At 43.8% G+C, this 22,937-nt stretch overlaps 1 long non-coding RNA gene across 1 annotated transcript; it reads left to right on the top strand.

The window, feature by feature from the left end:
* Window positions 1-2,210: 2,210 nt before the first annotated feature.
* Window positions 2,211-21,185, top strand: LOC145351793 (uncharacterized). The gene is made up of 3 exons (XR_013888454.1): window positions 2,211-2,366; window positions 13,279-13,364; window positions 21,130-21,185. It is a non-coding gene; the product is annotated as an uncharacterized LOC145351793 (long non-coding RNA).
* The last annotated feature ends 1,752 nt before the right edge of the window (window positions 21,186-22,937 follow it).

The following is a 22,937-nucleotide window of genomic DNA, read 5'->3' as shown; positions in this document are numbered from 1 at the left end:
ATCAATCCTCCAGCAGATTACGGGGATTGCTGAGGCAACACTCCGGAGAATGGCAGTGGTTTTGGGGTGCACAAACTCACTGTGCTCTCTCAGAAGCACACTTTTATTACTCCCATCCCTGCCACTCTCTCAGCAAGAAGTCTCACAACACCAGGTTACTATCAAATAAACACCAGTTTATTTGATAGTAAACCCACAAGCTTTCGGAAACGCTGTTCCTTCTTACTTCTTACTGTGTTTACCCCAGTAAAATGCTGACATCTTCACATCATGACTCTCCCAGCACCCTTGTTGTTGCCGCTTAGCCAGCCAGCCCTGATGACCGCACCCTATGTTGAGGTGTTTCTGTCTGAAGTGGGTTCTTGAAGGCCAGAATGCTCAAGAATCTCCTGCAAGACCACCTGAATTATCCCCATGATCAAATTCCATGTCTTCCACCAGCCATGTTGCAGCCCTGGATGGAACTGTTTAAGAGATTTGGAACAGGTAAAGACACCCATAAGAAAGACATTAAGCAAATGCACTAGGGTGAATGGTTCACTTTTCTTTGTATTACTCAATGTTGTTGAATGAAGTTGTTGTAGAATGGGTTTTTTTGTTGGTTAGTTTTTGTTTCAGGACTTTGGCCAAGAGGATACTATTCTTGGCAGGTGGACTGAAAGATGGGAAACTGTGAAGCAATCATGTAAGGATGACAGCTCAGGGGAACTGGAGTCTGATTTCTACTCATGGGCAACTCATTCAGGGCAAAGGGATCTCAGCTTTTCCCTTCCTACCTTCTTCCTCTTCCTGCGCCAGCAGCACATCGGAATCAAATTTCACTCAATTTCATATGCATTTTTCATTTGATTTCAATTATGTGTTGATTGTAGAGAAAATGCAGTAAATTGAATTGACTCATAAAATACATGCAAACTATCTGTGTTCCACATTGACATTGCCATTCCTATTTCTATTTTTAAAAAGTTTTAAACCTTTCATGGGATGCAAGTGTCAATGGGAAGGCCAGTATTTGGTGCCCATTCATCCTTGTTCTTGGTGGTGAACCATTGCAGTCCACGTAATGTAGGAACACCCACAGTTCTGTTAGGAAGAGAGTTCCAGGAATTTGACTCAGTGACAGTGAGGGAATAGCGATATATTTCCAAGTCCAGATGGTGTCCGGCTTGCAGGGGTTCTTCTTAATGGTTATGTTGCCATGCGTCTGCTGTCCTTCTAAGTGGCAAATGTGATGGGTTTGGAAAGCGTTGCCTAAGGAACTTTTCCGAGTTGCTGTAGCACATCTTGTAGATGGTGCGCACTATGTGCCGATGATGGACGGAGTGAATGTTTAAAGATGGTGGAATGGGGTGCTGATAAAACTAGCTGCTTCTGCAGAATTCCCAGCCTCTGGCTTGCTCTTGTAGTCATAGTATTTATATGCTTGGTCCAGTTAGGGTTCTAGTCAATGGTAACTCCCCAGGAAATTGATGGTTGGGGATTCAGCAATAATAATGCCCTTGAATGTCAAAGGGAAGTAGAGATTCTCTCCTGTTAGAGATGGTCATTGCTTATCATTTGATGACGCTAATATTACTTTGTCACTTATCACCCCAAGCCTGAATGTTGTCCAGGTCTTGCTGCATGTGGACATGGACATCTTTGTTATCAGGAGTCACGAATGGTACTGAATGCTTATGTTGGAGGGAAGGTGAAACAACTGAAGATGTTTGGGCCAAGGAACTCATGCAGCGATTTCTTGGGACTGAGATGTTTGGCCTTCAACAACCACAATAATATCCCTTTGTACTTGGTGTGACCCCACACAGTGGAGTCTCCCCCCAATCCCACTGACTTCAATTTTGCCAGGGGTCCTTGATGTCACACTCAAACAAATTGTACAGGGACAGTCACTCTCATCTCACCTGTTGAACATGTTCATATTTGCATAAAGGCTGTACTGAGGTCTGCAGCCAAATGGCAGAACCCAATCTGAACATCAGTGAGCAGGTTACTGCTATGTAGGTGCCATTTGAAAGCACTGTCAATGACCTCAAGACGATTGATGGGGCGATAATTGGCCAGATTGGATTTGGCCTGCTTTTTTTGTACACAGGACATAATCTGGGCAAGTTTCCACATTGGAGGGCAGATGCTATGTGCTAGCTGGACTGGAACAGCTTGGTGAGTGCACGTGGCTGGTTCAGGAGCACAAGTCTTCACTACCACTGCCAGGATGTTGTCAGGCTCCAGGACCTTTTCTGCACCCAGTGCCTTCAGCTAAATGATTTCGATATCACGGAGTGTGAATAAAAGTGGCTGAGGACTGAATCAATGATGTTGGGGAATTCAGGAAGAGGCCGAGATTCATCATGCACTCGGCTGAGGTTGGTTGCAAATGACTCAGTCTTGCCTTTTGCACTAAAGCAGAAAGTGTTGGAAATTCTCAGCAGGTATCTCCAGCACTTTCAGTTTTCATATCAGGCTTCCAGCATAAGCAGTGTTTTGTTTGTTAATTTGCTTTTGTCTTTTGCACTGATGGGCTGGGTTCCTCATCATGCTGTCCCCTTGTTAGTGTTTGATAAACATCAGCATGGGATTTAAACTTCGAGGGTTTCCCTCAAATGTTGTACACATGAATGGAACTTACATTTACATTCGGATAGATCCTGTGCCTGCCAATTCTTAGGCACCTGGCAGCCAATAGGTGAAGTAAGAACAGTTTGTAATCCTATTCGGTTCACAAAGGAGAAGTCTCATCACAGACCATCAGAAATCAATGGCAACTCATACATTTGTCTTGTTCAAATTTGATAGTTGCTTTGAAACCACTGGAATTATGTTTTGGGGCTGCATGGTCGTACAGGGGACCCAGGTTCAATTCCAGTCTCCGAACACTGTCTATGTGGAGTTTGCACGTTCTCCCCGTGTCTGCATGGGTTTCCTCCGGGTGCTCTGGTTTCCTCCCACAGTCCAAAGATGTGCGGGTTGGGTTGATTGGACATGCTAAATTGCCAAATGTCAGGGGGTTGGCAGGGTAAATAAGTGGGCTAATGGAAATAAGGCCTTGATAGGAATGTGGTCGGTGCACACTTGATGAGCTAAATGGCCATTTTCTGCACTGTAGGGATTCAATGCATTTATATATAGGCCAGAGGGACCCTTGATGGTCAGCATCAAGATTTCATTAAATATTAATATTCAGAAACTTTGCAATTCAGCATGTTAAAACATGCTGTTTTATAGCTCCACAGGAGAGATAGAGACAGTGTGCCTTTCCTATTGTTCATGACACCAATTCCAGTTATGATAAACCTGTTTAGCAACTTGTAGTTTAAGCCGCATTCTAGTGAGATGTCAAAGAGCATGTGAGGACATATTTATATAACTGGTAATCCCAACAATGGATCAATTGACCCAGGCACTTGATATCAATTACCAAGTTTCTGGCAGATAGAGTTACATTCTAGGTCATAGAGAAGGAGGGCAGGAATGGTGCGAGATGCCCAGGCCACAAGGGAACAAGCATTTCCCATGTTTACCCGCACCAACACCACAGTCTGTCAGTAAATGCAAACAGTGTGAAATGTCATGAGTACGGATCCAGAACGGTAGCATAATTCTTTTAGCAAAGTAGCTGTCTGTAATTAACTAGATATTTTTGTGTTAGTTGTAATTTGGCACCTGAGAGCAGCTTTTGCTTTCAATAATAAACATATATGCCAACTATCAGAGCTTCACAAAAATAGTCAGCATTTCTGCAACTGTATTGACTTGTCAGCAGAAATAACCATCGCCACAAAGATAGAATCATAGTCAATTCTGCACATTGAAAAATGTACCATGCAGAGTCCAAAATCACAATTTCCAAAATGGGATCCTCTTAATAAATGCATCTTGTATCTTCCAGATATTTCCAAATTCAACATTGCAAAAAGTATCCTTCAGTTTTTCCCTGCATGAGTATTTAGGTGCGCCTGCAGCTTAAGACAGGTCAAATCTACGGGTGGAATTTACAGCTCCATCACGGCTGGAACGGGGCCATAAAATGCGGCGAACCATTCAAAAGTCCATTGATTTCAGGCTGTAAAATTCCCAGTGTAACTCCTTTTGTTCATGTGACGTTTTGGTTCTCAGAGACTAACTGGATGGAATTGTAGAATGTGGTGATTTCAGATACTGGGGGCACAGGATCCTGTGTGTTGGCCTGGTGCAACCTCCCAACCCACATTCTCTAACTGGCTAGTGGGCAGCATTCCCTAGTGGCCCGAACAATTCCTAGACAGAAGTGTGGGGATATGCCTAGAAAAATAAAGTCAGTTCAACATCGCTGAAACTAAAATGTCAAATACCCATCCTCTTTAACATCAAGGTTGGTGAGGAAGCCTCTGGAGGAGTCCAGAAACAGATACCCCACATCAATAGGGAAGTAGAAAGAGTGCAGGTTAGCATGATCAGGCTGGGGACACGGAGGTTCTGTCAATCTTAACAGCAGAGGCACATTTGAATAACTTGCTGCCAAATTCCACCTGGAAGCTAGTCAAGTTGACAGTCCATCCAGTAAGTGGGAGCACACACAAGCAGCAAGAGTCCAGAATTGGGGTCTCATAGGAATAATCCCATGACAATTATTGGGGACTTTGGCACAAGCGGGGGCAGGGCTGGGTATGTCTTGAGATGACTGGTAGGAGGGGCTGAGGCTGGTGCAAGACAGCCAAAGAGTTCCTCCTGAAGCCCAGAGGAGAACTCCTGCCCCCTCCACTTGTCTTCTGGGTCTCCTCTGGGTGAAGAAAGTTTTTTTAAAGTTTACTTATTAGTGTCTCAAGTAGGTTCCCATTAACACTGCAATGAAGTTACTGTGAGAATCCCTTGGTTGCAACACTCTGGCGCTTGTTTGGGTACACCGAGGGAGAATTTTAACGTGGACAATGCACCTAACCAGGACGTCTTTCGTATTGAGGGAGGAAATCAGAGCACTCGGAGGAAACCCATGCAGACATGGGGAGAACGTGCAGACTCCACACAGACAGTGACCCAGGCCAGGAATCAAACCTGGGTCCCTGGCATTGCGAGGCAGCAGTGCTAAGTACTGTGCAACTGTGCCACCCATATAAAGCTCAACTCCTCATACGGTTTGCCCCATGACTGTACCTCCTCTCAACTCTCATCTCGAAATTACAGGTCGGGTTTTGATGACATAACCTGACCCAATCTGTATATCTAAAGCATCCTTCCTGCAGGTGACATGCTTACCTGTTTGAAAGAACAGGTTTTTTTGTTTATTCATGGGACATGGGCGTCACTGGCTGGCCAGCATTTATTGTCCATGCCTAGTTGCCCGAGGGCAGTTGAAAGTCAACCACATTGTTGTGGCTCTGGTGCCACATGTAGGCCAGTCCAGGTTAGGACAGCAGGTCCCAGCACATTCCCAGCAGGAATGTCCTGGGAACAAAGTGAGATTGAAGAGGGTCAGTAACTTCTGTTTTTTTCAGTGCCTACCCAACCTTTATCTGCCAATTTGGGCAGTTAAACTCAAGACCAGCATTTCTGACTTGTGAAAAATGTGCCTATTTCTTGACTGTGGGAAATCATTATCTTGAATAGAAAGAAAAGTACACTCATTATGTACTGAACTCAAGAATTGAAAACTAAGCTGCAATTACTCAATACCACAACCCACACAGTTTTTACAACTTTTTTTCCTGGTTAAGAGATTAAAGCTGCAGATAAATTAAATGTCACCTGGGAGCTCAGAACAATAGAGACTAAATTCATCATGGTGCAGAGAGATCAGTGTGCGCATCAGTGAGAAACGACTGATGTTTCACATTAAATCTCAGCCTTATTATCTCATTTTAATGAAAACAGCAGAATATATCAACTATTAGAATTTACAAAGTGCATGTCTACAATATTAAATGCACATTACATGATGTCTCCTTGTAATAATGCTGTGCAAGGCACAGATTTCAGCAAGGCTGAGTCAGCTTAAAAAGGAAATGTACTGCAGCTTAACCCTCACTGTTAAAAACTGAGAATACCATTAATCAACCTCCTGTGGAATTGCACATGGGCCAGGCTGGATGGGATCGCTGGCTGGAGTAAAGACCAAATGTAGTCTTCAGGTGAAGTGGGGCTATGTGATCGGAAATAATTGGACCAGAGCAAGCATTTATTCATCATTTTAATGGCATGCATTCTTATTTTATATGTAGTTCATAGAGTCATAGAGTCCTACAGTACAGAAGGAGATTATTTGCCCCATCGAGTGTACACCGACCACAAGCCCACTCAGACCCTTTCCCATAATCCCATGCATTTACCCTAGCTAGTCCCCTGACACGAAGGGGCAATTTAGCATGGTCAATCCACCTAACTTGCACATCTTTGGACTGTGGGAGGAAACTGGAGCACTCAGAGGAAACCCATGCAGACATGGGGAGAATACAGACAGTGACCCAAGCCAGGAATCGAAAACAGGTCCCTGGCGTTGTGAAGGAGCAATGCTAAACACCGTGCTACCATGGCAACCTTCTTTGATTTTATAATATCTTCTCTGATTTTCTATTATCACTTGTAGAAAAAAATGAAAATATATTTCCTTTAGGAAGTCAGAGAAACAGTTAGTTGAAGCATAGGAATTTCATTGCAATGTACTTTGCAGAACAATTACTTTGGCTTAGACTCTTACTCTTAGAATAATAACAGACACAGAGAGTATTGTTTCACACTTACAATGGTGGTGCCTTTACCAAGCCTTCTTTTCAAGTTGCAGAAGACAATTATTACCAGTTACTTAGTAGAAATGTGCTGGAGCTCGTCCCGGGTGGTCAATCCACCGGTGACATCTCATCACATGTCTTCCAATGACCGACCAGGTCACTCCTTTCTGACTGCAGTCTTGATCTTCTCCTGTGTTGTATTTTAAAAATTCTTGGCTGCATTTCAATTCCTGTGATGTCAATGTGACTGCTCTGACCATATCCCGCCAGAAGCCAACTTCACTTCATCTGACTGGCTTTCAGTCAATTCATTGTCAATTGCAGGCCAGATTCTACTGACTCTGCCTTCCTTTGTCTCGACATTGATGCGATCAACCCACTTCATTGTAAATTTCAACTTGTCATCACGTAGCTGTGACACTCGTAAGTTCTTCAGTCCAAAGTCCTCTCCAATCACGAGACCCCATTTTTAACCCCTCCAGCTTGTTGCATGCATGGTTACACCACAACTTCTTTTTTAAACAATGCATCTTTTTCAGCATTTATAAATCAGCCTACAAGGTTGAGGTCCTCCAAGATTTAAAACTGAACTATTAAAGTGCCCCCTGCTGGTAGGATGATATAAGTACAGTGTGACAGGTTTGGATAGGCAGTTTCCAAGATAAATGTAGACATGGGAATTTATTGTGGAAAAAGTTGACAAAAAGTGCAGACTGATGTCAGAATTTTAATATATTACTGATCAGTTACGTATAACATTAATACACTGCAAATCAGAGAATGAGTGTGCGCCATAGTGTTGCTGTCTCTCCTTTCTGTTTCCATCTCTGCTGGATTGCCCTAGAGTTCAGGGATTGAATATTAATACTCTGGAGAATGTTCCAGGAGATTTTGATAATCTGCTCACACTGGTCCAGGACATGGTCAGTTGAAATGAATATGTAGACTAAAATAAAGTTGGAGACGGCTGTAAGTGCAGAGCTCATAGAAAAGATATTTTTCTTATCATTCCGCTACGTTGGCTAGTTGTACTTGTTGGCCCAGTCAAGTCAAAGGTTTAATTGCATTCTCTTATGGAAGTTCATGTTGAATGTTGGTCTTACGTGTCCTAATGTACATGTGTCATCCTCTAACAGACAGGAATCTGTGGGCTTTTTTATGCTGTAGCCTAGCTTTAGTGAGGTTTTACTAACATCATGATTTTCCAGTTTACCAAACCTCGATGAAAGGTTTGTCTCTCTTTGAACAGACTAGAGATGCTCAGGATGGTTTAACTTCAAACATTTTTTTGAGAACTATTTATAAAGACCTCAGAGATAACACACAGGAGACAAACTGACTGCTCGCAGCTCTCTTGGAGTCTCTCAGTCATCTAACTACTGATGTCACCTTTATATCATTAGCATCATAAATTATATAGATTAAATTAAAAATTGAAGCAACAGTAGGCCATTCAGCCCTTCAAGCCAGCTCCACCTTTCATTTTGATCATGGCTGATCACCAAAATCAATATTCTAATCAGGCGTCCCCCCAACCCCTTGATCCCTTTAGCCCCAAGAGATATATCTAATTCCTTCTTGAAATCACACAATGTTTTGGCCTCAATTGCTTTCTGTGGTAGTAAATTCCACAGATTCACTACTCTCTGGGTAAAGTAATTTCTCCTCATACCTGTCCTAAAAAGTTTACCCCTTACCCTCAAACTGTGACTCCTAGTTCTGAACTCCCCCACTGTTGGGAACATTCTTTCTTATTCCACCCTGTCTAATCCTGTTAGAGTTTTATAAATTTCCAAGAGGTCCCCTCTCACCCTACGAAACCCCAATTAATACAATCCAAACTGACTTAGTCTCTCCTCTTATGGTAGAAATGCCATCCCAGGAATCAGCCTGGTAAACCTTTACTGCACTCCCTCTATAGCATGGGCATCCTTCATCATGGTCTCATTCACATAATCATTAACCCGTTAGTCGACTGGTTCCGTGTGTTCAGATATAACAAAGTTCAGTTGCTGTGGAACAGCTATTTTAAAGTTGGGACCTTTTCTTTGCAGCTTTGCATTGTGGAACTCTGCACTTTTTATAGACATGAGACTGTAAGCTCAGGAATGGACTCTCATTAAATGTCACCGAATATCAAAGCCAGAGCAAGGCATGGTTTTCGCTGTTCCAGACAATTATAAAATACATCTCGCTATGCCCTTGTTGGCAGTTACCAAATAGAAAGAATTGAGTATGGACCAATCCAATTGTTCTTTATAATGATGCCTGAGCTGTCAACGACCGTATGGATTTTGTAACTATGGATTACATCCAACAGCAGTTGGCAACCTTACATTCATGCTTAATCTATCCACCTCATCAGTACCATTTAGTCCCCCAAGAGAGGGGTAATGAAAGGTCAGAGAATCATACTTGCTTCTGGTATGTTTCCCTCAAAAAGACATTAGCTGTGGTTTGGCAGTAGAAGGGACAGAAACTATTTACTCTCCTGTCTCCAGTCATCATGAGACCAGCTGCTCTTTTCCTGCCCATCAGTTTAATATCTTCTTATGTTTAATGTCGAGATACTGGCCGGAATTCTCCGACCTCGGCTACGGCTGGGATTCTCCAGTCCTGCTGCAGTGAATGGAGTTTTGGCCGAGCGCCAAATTTCCCGTTCTCGCTGGCTTCGGTGCCGGGCTGAACGAGATCGGAGAATCCCAGTCATTTCATTAAAAATCAACTAGAATGAAGGAAGAAACTATTTGCCTTTCTCTCTCTCTCTCTTTGGGCTTTTCTCTGACTCTGCCTGCTGTTTTGTGTTAGAAATGGAGAGAGACTTTTCATATGATGCCAGTGGTAAAGATTTGTGCCCACTAACTTGGTTTGAAGACCTATTTACAAGAGAGTTTCCTGGGTCAGCTCATCTGTATACTCATTGGAGCTGTGATTGACATTAATACCATGTGAAATGCATGTCATCCTCTAGGTGGCTTGCAAATTAGACCACAGCTTTTAAAAAAACCACTTCTGGTGCAAGATGTCAGAACCAGAATTGGCTCACTATCTTGGCTGTTTACCTGGCCCCATGTCTTGTGAATTTTTTGTGCCACTTTTCAATAATGCCTGCGATAGGATTAATTGGTACACACAGTCAACATGGACAACAGCGCATGGCAAAGAGTATGCCACAGTTTCACAGTGTCTGACCTACAAAGGAAATTGAGATCAGGAGACAGATTGTTTGAAATCAGTAGCAGCAAAGCGTCAAACCTGCCAGATATGATACTAGTGCCACCTGAAGGGAAGAGGCGCTAGAGTTGAGTGCCAACTCTTTCATCACCAGGACTGCATATCAATGTCAAAAGGAGATCAATGTCTTCACAAGGGTGGGCAGGATAACCAAATGGTCACTCATCATGTTCATTCTTGGGCACCTCAACACATTATTAACCATTTAAGAATAACAGCTTACAATTAACCCTGATGCCCTAAGGTTAAGCAGGATACTGACACTGAATCTTACACGATGACAACCCATTTCTGCTGACAGAAATCACCTGCATGCACCGTCCTGAAACTCCATCCTCCACTGCAACAGGCTGAAAGTCTGATTAGCACTTACTCCACCTCTCCCACTGCCACTTTTCTCAACTGATAACTTTCCCCTTCATTATTAAATCATGTTGCTGGAGAAAATGGCACATAATATCTGCCAGAGGCACGTCACCAACAGGAGTCTCCAAAACATTAAACACATTAGGTCTTAGAACCATGAACCTCACATGCGCTACCTGCAAGGAGCTGGCACTACCACAGAGTGCCAACTCTCCCATCCCAAGGACTGCAGGGTGGGTACAAGGGGGTATTGAAGGTCGGGACCCTGCAGTTCTTATTTTTCTTGGGGGGAGGGCTTCAATTTGGTATTTCAAAGTTTTACATATTGAATTATTTGGCAAATTATTTAGCTTTAGTTTTCAACTAGTAACCATCAATTGGGACTTTCTGACACTTTTTTGTGATTGAACCACCTAAATCGCAAAGATTTTCATCCACAGACCACTCAGAGAGGACAAAAGATTCTGTAGGTTACCTATTGGTCCTTTCCCACTTATTTTAGATGTTACCAGGACTGGAAGGTTTGAATGATAAGGACAGGATGAATAGGGATTTTTTTCCCTGGAGCACAGGAGGATGAGGGGTGACCTTATAGATGTTTATAAAATCATGAGGGGCATAGATAAGGTGAATAGCCAAGGTCTTTTCCCAAGGGTAGGGGAGTCTAAAACGATAGGACATAGGTTTAAGGTGAGAGAGGAAAGATTTAAAAAGGACCTGAGGGGCAACATTTTCATACACAAGATGGTGCATATTTGGAATGAGCTGCCAGAGGAGATGGTAGAAGCAGGTGTAATTACAACATTTAAAGGACATTTGGACAGGTACATGGATAGAAAAGGTTTGGAGGGATATGGACAGGCAGATGGGACTAGTTCTGTTCAGGAAACATGGCCGGCATGGACGAGTTGTGCCGAAGGGCCTGTTCCAGTGCTGCAAATCTCTATATATCCAGCTCCAAGATTGAGAGTTCCAGTCTCATGCCAGGCTCCACTCTCTGCTGGGGTTTCCCTTCTTTGTTTACTGGCTCCTCAAGTGTTGACAATCTGATCTTGCAGTTGTATATCATTGGGAGTGGCAGCAGAGATGCATTGGTGAATCCAGGGTACTCAGACTGTACGAGAAGACAAATATCCATCAAACTTTTTTTTTGCAAATACCAGTTTCAGAGACTTGCCTTTTCAACCGTAGACATAGAATCCCTACAGTGCAGAAGGGCCATTTGGCCCATCGAGTCTGCACTGACCACAATACCACCCAGGCCCTATCCCCATAACCCCATGCATTTACCCTAGCTAGTCCCCCAACACTAAAGGGAAATTTAGCATGGCCAATCCACCTAACCCGTACATCTTTGGACTGTGGGAAGAAACCGGAGCACCCAAAGGAAGTCCACGCAGACACGGGGAGAATGTGCAAACTCCAAAAAGAAAGTGACCCAAGCTGGGAATAGAACCTGGGTCCCTGGCGCTGGAGGCAGCAGTGCTAACCACTGTGACACTGTGCCACCACAGGCCAACTGCAGGACACTCATGGATCATCAATGGATTATTTAAGATCTGTTGCCATAAACAATCTTCTTTGGCCACCATAATTTCATACTTCTATCCCAGTTTCTCATTTTTTTTAACTAGTCCTTCAAGGCATCCATTCTTCTTTATAAAATTCTAGAAAACTGAAATTTAGGAATGCTATGTATCTTCAAGTCTGCTTTTTGAATCTTCAACAATTTCACGCCATTTAAATCATCAAATTTCTCATTCAATGAGGTCACACTACTTTACTGCCTGAGGCAATTTGAAAACGAATTCAACAGCTTGATAACACAAACACATTAGAGACGATAACAAAAAAAACCCGATCAGATTGAAAGGTGAAAGGCTCAGGTTCAAATTTGAAAAGTCTTGTGACATCAGAATGTTTGCGAGCAACATTTTGACGGAAGGAGGAATGATATTGCAATGAAACAAACTGTTCACAGTTGGAAGCTCCGATGGGAAATGGAATGGTTGGAATGGTTGCATTCAAATAGCAACATGTTTAAGCAAGTTGTAAAAAACAGTTACGATGCCCATTGATGAAGTAACCTCCACAGGAGCACTGGCCGCAGTGCTAGTGAGAATAGGAAAGGAATGAAAGGCACCACGTTCCACCTTTTGGACCCAGTGACTGTGATGGATCTATTGTCTTTCATGGTTTTCAGGATCACTGCCCCTCTTCTCACTGGGGATTCAGAGCCCAGTGGGATGGCAATAGCCACTCACAGGTTAATAGTACATGCCAGGTCTCCACCTCAGTACGCCACATCAGTGGATGACAGGAAACACAGCAGGCTTCCTGAGAACAAACTCCAGAGATTTCAACAGCAATAAATCTTTCAAATTACCACAAGAAGAAGGCTATTTGAATTCCATGGGTTTCTGGTACAGCACGAGCTATTAACCATCTTTATGACTCTGGCCCTCAATTGTAACTAGGTAAAAGAAATCCATGGTTTGCTCTTAACAAAAAGTATGCTGGCTTGTGTTCTCTTTGGACTTTATTGTAATCAAATAGAACATGCACAGATGTTGTAATTTGTTAGTTGGGAGATTCAGTGTTATCCAAGAGAGCGTGCTTTTTTTTTTGGAAATGATTATTGATATCTTCACAAAGCAGCAAAAGTGACTGATGTGTTATGAGACACATGGGCCCGGCTCGGAATCGGAGCAGGCCAGGGTTCAACAACAGAAATCTTTGTTGACCTCAGGCGGGAGTTTCCGGTCTTGCCTGAGCAAGGCTGTAAAATCTTACCAATAGTAATTACTCCATGGGCAGAAAGGTGGCTGGGCTCAGGGGGCATCTTAATGATAGGCAAATCAGCCTATCATCAGGTTCAACAGTAATCACACGCATAAATGTTCGCAATGTAATATGCACGGGTCATTTGAATGGATCAAATACATTTACTATTTACAAACTGGTGTTATAATTCCAGGAAAATCCAAGATGCTGAAGAAAGAGTTAAGAATCCCTTCACTGGTGACTTCTGAGCAAGATCAAACTAGAAGTGCTTCCCACCAGGTAACATGGTCATTCATAATGTTACAAACTTTAAAAAATTGACATTTGTCAAAAAATTTGAAATTCCCTGACTGCCTTCTGCTTTTCAGTGGGCACTAGGCCTGGCAGAGAGGGCTGGAAATATGGGACTGGAGTTTCAGTAGCAGATGAAAATCACAGTCCAAGAGGTTTTCTCAGGATCCTGACATCCTCAAGGGGGTCACCCATTTTCAAAGTGAGAAGGAGAGAGTGAGGCAAGTGCTCAATTCCAATTAATGGCCCCTTAAGCTAGTTCGCCAGTTAGTTGAGGGGCCAATGTGGAGCAGAATTAAAATCTTTTTCAGGCAAGCCCAACCAGCTTTGTGCACATCTATACAGGACTGTTGAGTTTGCCGCAGAGCTTGGATATTTTCCTGTGCAGCAGTCTTTTATACAAACCTGTGGGGCAAACCAGCACTGGCATGAACTCCTCATCCTAGCTAGTGATGCAAAGTGACTGTCCACCTCCTTCCACTATCAACCTCCTGGGGGTTACCACTGACCAGAATCTGAACTGGACTGGCCACATAAATACTGTAGCTTCAAAAGTAGGTCAGGGGCTGGAGATTCTGCGGTAAGCAACTATTTCTTGACTCAAAGCCTATCCACCCTCTACCAGGCACAAGTCAGGGGTGTGATGGAATACTCTCCACTTGCCTGGATGACTGCAACTCTGACAATCCTCAAGAAACTCAACACCATCCAGGACAAAGCCTGCTTGATTGGGGTCCCATTCACCACCTTAAATTTTCACTTCCTCTGCCACCGATGCACAGCGGCAGCGGTATGTACCAGCTACAAGATGCATTGCCTCAATTCACCAAGACTCCTTTGACAACACCTTCCAAACCGGTGACCCCTACCACCTAGAAGGACAAGGGCAGAAGATGCATGGGAACCCCATGCCTCCACCTGCAGGCTCCCCCCAGGCCACACACCATCCTGACTTGGAACTATATTGCCATCCCTTCATTGTCACTGGGTCAAACTTCCTTTATAACCTCTACGGCACAGGGAAAACAATGGCCCAGAAAGGTGGCCGTCATCATCTCAATGGCAATTATGGAGGGGCAATAAATGCTGGCCTAGTCAGCGATGCCCACGTCTCATGATAGAATAAATAAAAGCAAACTTCTAAGAAGGTGCCTGCTCAGAGTGGCAAGGCAAGGAGAGCCCTCGCCATGCCACTGCCTGCCTTTGCCTTTGATGCCTGGCAGGCAGCTCCACCTACTGGAGGCACTCACACTGAGCTTCGTCAATTCAGCCAGATACATTTAAAAATCGGCTCGTAATAAACTCAGGCGCAGAGTCGGGACCCAAGATTCATCAGGATCCTGACTCTGATTTGTCATGATCCCAACCCCACATTGAAAATATGGCCCATGATTTCAGCATCTTAAAGCCAGGTAGCTGAAGTGTCTGTGAGAGGGGTCTGGGTCAATTTCCTTTTTCATCCCCTCCTTCACTATGGCCATGGAGTTATATGACCCTATTCACTAAGGCTTTAGAAAATTATCTGATAGCTATCATGGCTCGAAATCTCTCAGTGTAGCTAGCATCTATCAAATCCCACCCTGCTTCAAGTCAGGATGGTGTAGAGGGGAACTTAGTTGGTGGAGTTCCCATGTATCTGTTGTTCTTGACCTTTTAGGTGAGATAGAGGTCCTGGGTTTGGAAGTTGCTGTCAAAGGAGTCTTGGTGAGCTGCTCAGTGCATCTTGTAGATAGTACATCTGCTGCCACTGTTCATTGGTGGAGGAATGAATGTTTAAGGCAGTCAGTGGGGTGCCAGTTAAACCCAGATGCTTTACCCTGGATGGTATAAAGCTTCTTGAGTTTTTGGAATTGTCACCCTGCTCAAATAGTCATTCCACAAAACTCAATGAATGGAGAATCTGGTATTATGTCTCGGGGGTAGCCACGTCGTAATTACTGGGTGGTGAATGTTGATCGCATTGTGAACAAGAATCAAAGAATCCTACAGTGCAGAAGGAGGCCATTCAGCCCACTGATTTTTCTTATTCATTCACGGGACATGGGCACCGCTGCCTGACCAGCCCATCCCTAGTTGACCAAGGTCAGTTGAAAGTCAACCATGTTGCTGAGGTTCTGGAATCACATGTAGGCCAGACCAGGTAAGGATGGCAGATTTCCTTCCTGAAAGGACATTAGTGAACCAACAATCGACAATAGTTTCATGGCCATCAATAGATTCTGAATATGATTCTTTTTTATTGAATTCAAATTCCACCATCTGCTGTGGTGGGATTCGAGCCAGGTCCCCAGAACGTTAGTTGAATTTCTGGATTAATAGTCTGGCTTTAATACCGCTAGGCCATCGCCTCCTCAGGAATCTACACCAACTCTCTGACAGCCCCACCCCCTGTCCTATCCCCATATCCCCCTGCAATTACCATGACTAATCCCCTAACCTACACATAAGAGGCAATTTAGCATGTCCAACCGACCTAACCTGCACATCTTTGGAGTGTGGGAGGAAAGCAGAGCATCCAAAGGAAACCCACACAGACACGGGGAGAATGTGCAAACTTCACACAGACGGTCACCCAAGGCTGGAACTGAACCTGGATCCCTGACGCTGTGGAGCAGCAGTGCTAACCACTCTGTCACGGTGCCGCCCTAGAGGAACAAACTGGAGGGAGAAATCTCATGTTCTAATATTCTTGGCATTTGTACCACAGATTTCTCAGTATGTCTGAAAGACTGCTGCAAAACCCACTTGGATTTCTATTGAATTCATTTTTATATCAGATAGAAACTCTATCATCATTAAGAAATAATGATCATTTAGTCATTTAGAATCTCACTGTTGAGTTGCTTTTCAGTTCCAAGAATTGTGATCATCAGCAGTTGACACATATGCTGACAGGGCAACTTAGTGGCATCAATTTTTAATGTCACCTCAAGAAATCTATTCTGCAATTTTTCAGTCCAAGTTTCCAATAAATTCCTCCTCCTTTCTTTTCTTCTCTCCACAGGCAGGATTTTTCCATGGGCGTTGGGGCCCCAATTTCAGGTCCAAATAGGGTTTCCAAGCTTCAGTCCAGCCAGGAAGGCTCTTTTCCTGGAGAAAGCCTCTAATTTCACATCTCTGTGCTAACCATCCCATTAAGGATAGCGCGCAGGTGGGCGCCCAAAGCAGATGTCCCACTCAGGGGGACTGAATCATACCTAATTGGGGCTTAAGAAATAGGAAATAGGAGCAGGAGTAGGCCATCCAGCCCTTCGAGCCTGCCCCGCCATTCAATAAGATCATGGCTGATCTGTCGCTGCTCAGTTCCACTTTCCTGCCCTCTCCCCATAACCCTTAATCCCCTCTCCTATCAAAAACCCATCAACCCGCGTTGAATTATTTAAATCGGCAACCGCCAATCTGCATCCCCGTTTCACCTCTGGGAAGCAGCGGTGGGAATGTAAGTATGGAGCTTTCCCAATACGGTTCCCCATTGTTTCCATGGCCACTGCCTCACTCCAGACTCACCATCCTGTGGCTGAAAAACCTCCGCCCCACACATCTGGTTAGAATTGCAGAGTCAGTGTAGAAGGAGGCTGCTCGGCCCATCGAGTCTGCATTGACAACAATCCGAGCCAGGCCCTACCTCAAAATCCCATCTGTTTACCCTGCTGGTCCCCCCCGACACTAAAGGACAGGTTACCATGGCCAATCAACCTAACCAGCACATCTTTGGACTGTGGGAGGAAACCGGAGCACCCAGAGGAAACCCATGCAGAGAATGTGCAAGTTCCACACAGACAGTGACCTGAGGCCAGAATGGAGCCTGGGTCCCTGGCATTGTGAGGCAGCAATGCTAACTACTGCGCCACTCTTTATGATTTGACAGGAATAGTATTCCAAAGGCAACGTTGACACTGATTCATAACCTTTTCGATATTTATTGCTTTGTTTTTAAATGGCTCTAAACAAAGGCTGTAACACAACATTGCTGGGGCAGCATTTTTTTCAAGGCATGATGATGCTTGTTGGTTAGATCACAAGGCTGCTTCCTCTTTCTGTGTACATGCATGCAAGGAAGCCACATTCAGCATGAGTCATTGACATTCATGAGAGAAATTCACAACGTAAAATAAACTAGAGATTAAATACCTGATTTCTGTTGAATTTACCAACTCAGGGTACTTTTGGCCCCAGTGCAATGGTTAAAATTTCTGCTCCTAAATACTACCCAGTGCACTCTGCTGGGACTGTGCATGTGTGCATCAGGCAAGGACAGGGTCAAGCTACCTGGAATAACTTATTGACACTTGCCATCAAAGCTCACGCCCAGTGCTCGAAAGTAACTATTGTACAAATTACACCAAATCACTGCAAGCAAGCAAAGGGGTGAAAGGCGGGCAGGGGAGACAAAATTTCTTAGACTAGTTGACCATCAGAAAAAACTGGTTAAGCTTTAGAGAATATTCATATTATCATGTTAAATTTCATTTTACTTTTACAACGGAAGAGTGATCTAGTAAAGAATACTACTTTAAAACAATCAAATCACAAGGTTGTCATATCACAGTTGGAGGTGCATCCTAGATTGACCAGCAGATGGCAGCCAAGTCCACGTCAGGTTCAAACTGGCCTCCTCAGATCTTGGAAATGTTTAAGTTGAAGGGAAAGGTCAATGTTTATTCTCTGTTTGTGGCAGCTACACAAGGAATATTTTCTTCAAATGCCTCGTAGATAAAGGGCAATGCTATGAAATTACAACCAAAGCACCTCTGTGTCGCCAGTTGGTCATGACTGGAACTTGTTGCTTTTTGCAGAATCTTAGAACTGTTACAGTGCAGAAGGAGGCCATTTGGCCCATCCTGTCTGCACTGGGTCTCTGAATGAGCAGCTCATCCGGTGCCATTTGTTCACCTTCTCCGCATAAGCTTGCCCATTCTTCCTTTTTAGGCAACAATCGAATTCCCTTTTGAATGCTTCAATTGAACCTGCTCCCACCACACTCTCAGACAGTACATTCCGAACCCCAACCACCTGTTGCGTAAAAAGTTTATTCTCGTGTCACTTTTTGCTTTTTTTACTAATTACTTTGAATTTGTGCCCTCTCGTTCTCAATCATTTCCTGAGTGGGAACAGTTTATCCTGATCTATTCTGTCCAGACTCCTCATGATTTGAATGCCTCCATCAAATCTCCTCTCAGCCTTCTTTTCTCGAAAGAAAACGGTCTTAATTTCTCCTATCTATCTTCATAACTGAAGTCCCTCATCCCTGGAACCATTCTCATGAATCTTCTCTGCGCCCTTTAGCATGTCTTCACATCATTCCTAAAGTGCAAGACCAGAACTGGAATAATTTAGCTGAAGTCAAACTTGTGACTTATACAAATTCAACATAGCCTCCTTGCTCTTTCCCCTATTAACAATGCTCGGAATACTATATACTTTACCAGCTGCTTTCTCAACCTGTCCTGTTAATGATTTATACACAAATATACCAAGATCCTTCAGCTCCTGCATTCCCTTTGGAATTGTACCCTTTGTTTTGTATTGTTGCTCCATGTTCTTCTTACCAAAATTACTCACTTCACACTTCTTGGCATTGAATCATAGAGTCATCAAATCCCAACAATGCAGAAGGAGGCCATTCGGCCCATCAAGTCTGGACTGACTATAATCCCAGCCAGGCCTTTTACCCATAACCCCACATATTTACCCTGTTAATCCCCTAACACTAGGATCGATTTAGCATGGCCAATCCACCTAACCTGCACATCTGTGGGACTGTGGGACGAAACCGGAACACCCAGAGGAAACGCACACAGATACGGGGAGAATGTGCAAACTCCACACAAGCAGTGACCCGAGGCCGGAACTGAACCCGGGTCCCTAGCACTGTGAGGCAGCAGTGCTAACCACTGTGTCACTGTGCCACCCACGAGCTTCATTTGCTGCTGATGTGCCCACTTCACCAACTTCAAGTTCTATACTTGTCCTCCTCATAGTTTGCAATGCCTCCAAGTTTTGTATCATCTGCAGACTTTGAAATTGAGCCATGTACACAAGGGTCTGTACCATTTATATATATCAGGGAAAGCAAGGGCCCCTACATTGACCCTTGGAAACTCCACTACAAATCTTCCTCCAACATGAAAAAGCACCCATTAATCAACAATTCCTCTCTACCTTCTGTCATTCAGCCTATTTTGTAGCCATGTTGCGACTGTCCTTTTTATTCCATGAGCTATATCGTTGCTTTCAAGTCTGTTGACTGGCACTGAATCAAATCCCTTTTTGAAGGCCATGTACACCACATCAATAGCAGTGCAATTGTTGATCCTTTCTGTTACCTCTTCAAAAAAACTCCCAAGTTAGCTTAACCTGATTTTCCCTTGAGAAGTCCTTTCCTTAATTAACTCAATTTGTCCATGTGAATATTAATTTTGTCCCAAGTTATTGTCTCTTGAAGTTTCCCTACTGCTGCCCTGACTGTCCTGTAGTTGCTGGGTTTATCTTTACACTCTTTTTTGAAGAAGGGTGTAAAATTTGCAATTCTCCAGTCCTCTGCGATGACGATTGTCCCTTCAGGGCAACACAGCAGAGTAAGGCCCACCTGGCTAAGGTGACCAATCAGGATTCAGAGTGGGGAAACACCACAGAGGAAGGAGTTCTCTTCGGCAGAGGAACTGGCTGCAAACTTGCTACTGTTCTTGAAGTTCACGAAATAAATCATTCTTTTGTTCACTAATGAAGTCTATGTAGGTGCATCATCACATCTGTCCCAGCTGTGTTTATCTAAAACATGCAATAGTGAATGGGTTGCCCATTTTACACCCCACTTGATGAACTTCCCATTCGCTATCAATTATTTTCCCACCATCACATCAAATCAGGATGATCTGCAGCGGGTTTGAAGGTAGGCCTCGACCAAATTCGAATCATTCTTTCTGGATATTTTTACATCGTAACGATGATTTGATGGAGATGCCATTAGGCTGGACACCTATCGCTGTTTTTGCTTACTTCCATTCCACCTGCTGTTGATCTCTGTATGACACTTGGCTGAAACTGAGCTGGAACCCCTGGCAGGAGCTGACCTGTGAAAATGTAGGCCTTTAACTGCTACTGAACACTATGGTGTCACACAGTGGTTAGCACTGCTGCCTTACAGTGCCAAGGACCTGGGTTCGATTCTGGCCACGGGTGACTGTCTGTGTGGTGACTGTGTGTTCTCCCCATGTCTGAGTGGGTTTCTTCTGGGTGCCCCGGTTTCCTCCCACAGTCCAAAAGATGTGCAGGTTAAGTGGATTGGCTGTGCTAAATTCTTTCACAGTGTCCAAATATGTGTAGGCTGGGGGGATTGGCCATGGTAAATGTGTAGGGTTATGGGGATAGGGTTGGGGGGTTGGGCCTGGGTAAGATGCTCTGTCACAGAGGCAGTGCAGATTTGATGGGACAAATGGCCTCCTTCCGCACTGTAGAGATTTTATGGTTCTATGCTGCTGCTGAAACAAAGTGAAAAAGGCAATCTGTATTTCTAACACTAATATCCAAAGATCAGCATTTAGCCACTAGTTGCAGTTTCATTATGTTAAAAGCTGAGTTCAAACTGGAGGTTTTGCTCCTTTGTTGCTGAATCATATTGGAAGGCATTTCCTGGGTGCTGCTTTTTGCTCTGTTAGCTCTTTGTGCTTTCACAATGCAATGCGATTTATAAAACACTTTTAGACAGGGGAGAGCAATTTTAAATATAATTATTTTTAATTTTATTTTTTAGGCCACAGGAGATTCACAGAAAGCCAGAAACTCTGCGTGTAGAATGCATTGCCCAGCATAAAAGATTTGATATAATAAAGTCTGTCATTTCTGATAGAAAGATTTGTGTCACATTCATTTCAGCTAAATTAAAATAATACTTCATTGAAAATTCTTTAGTTTCAGCACCTTCTTGCTCTGGTCATTGGAATAAACATGATGTGGAGATGCCGGCGTTGGACTGGGGTAAACACAGTAAGAAGTCTCACACAACACCAAGTTAAAGTCCAACAGGTTTATTTGGTAGTGAACGCCACTAGCTTTCGAGGTTTGCCCCTTCATCAGGTGAGTGGGAGTTCTGATGGTACACTGGGGAGACTATGCAGACACTATAACAACGGATGAACGAATGAACACCACTCGACAATCACCAGGCAAGACTGTTCTCTTCCTGTTGGCGAACACTTCAGCAGTCACGGGCATTCAGCCTCTGGTCTTCGAGTAAACGTTCTCTGAGGCAGCCTTCACGACACACGACAGCACAGTCACTGAGCAGAAACTGATAGCCAAGTTCCGCACACATGAGGATGGCCTCAACCGGGATCTTGGGTTCATGTCACACTATTTGTAACCCCCATGACTTACCTGTACTTGCAACATCTCACTTACTGTCCTGTCTGGAGACAATACACATCTCTTTAACCTATGCTTAATGCTATCTCCACTCACATTGTCTGCACCTTTAAGACTTGATTAGGTGTAAAGACTCGCATTCTAATCAGTATTCTGTAAACTGTGTGTGCCTTTATACGCTCTGTTTGTGATCAGAACTCCCCATTCACCTGACAAAGGGGCAAACCCCAAAAGCTAGTGCCTTCACTACCAAATAAACCTATTGGACTTCAACCTGATGTTGTGAGACTTCTTACATTGGAATACAGAGGAAGACAAAGTCTAGATCTGGGCAAAATAGTGTTGGATGCTGGAATCTGAAATGAAAACAGAAAATGTTAGAGAAACTCAGTAGGTCTGACAGCATCTATGGAGAGATAATAGAGCCTGTATTTTGAGTCAGGCCAGCTGCGAAATGTTGGCTCTATTCTGTCTCCCCAGATGCTGTCAGACCTGCTGAGCTTCTCCAGCACTTTCTGTTTTTTGTTTCAAAGTCTAGATCTTTTTAGTTCTTTCACAAGATGTGGGTGCCATTGTAAGGCCAACATTTTGTTGCCCATCTCTAATTACCCTTGAGAATGTGGTGGTGAACCACCTTCTTGAAACACTTCAGTTCCTGTGAAGTATGTACACCCACAGTGCTGCTAGTGTGTTCCAGAATTTTAACCCAGTGACACTGAAGGAACGGCAATATAGTTCCAAGGCAGGATGGTCTGTGGCTTTGAGGGAACTTGCAGATGATGGTGTTCTTATATATCACCTTGTCCTTCTATTGTTTACAGTCATGAGTTTGGAAGGTGTTGTAAAGTAAGCTTGACATTTGCTGCAGTGTATATTGTAGATGGTACATGCTGCTGCTGTGTGTCGGCGATAGAGCAAGTTAATACTCAAGGTGGTGGATGGGGTGCTTTATTATAATCAAGCTTTTGTTCTGGGCGTGTCAAGCTTCTTGAATATTGCTGGAGCTGCACTTGTCCAGGCAAGTGGAGAGTACTTCATCACACTCCAAACCTGTGCCTTATAGATGGTGGCCAGGCTTTGGGGAGTCAGGAACTGAGTTACTCACAGGAGAATGGATTCATGCTAAGCATTCACTTATGATTAGATTTTTTGGTTATTTGATATATGCATTTCATGCAAAATCGCCATTCTTTGAGG

Source organism: Carcharhinus amblyrhynchos, chromosome 13 (assembly GCF_965287045.1).
Source record: "Carcharhinus amblyrhynchos chromosome 13, sCarAmb.v2.hapA, whole genome shotgun sequence".
In the NCBI taxonomy this organism is placed as follows: Eukaryota; Metazoa; Chordata; class Chondrichthyes; order Carcharhiniformes; family Carcharhinidae; genus Carcharhinus; species Carcharhinus amblyrhynchos.
Note: the sequence above shows the minus strand (reverse complement) of the source record. Positions and strands in the feature narration are given on the sequence as shown.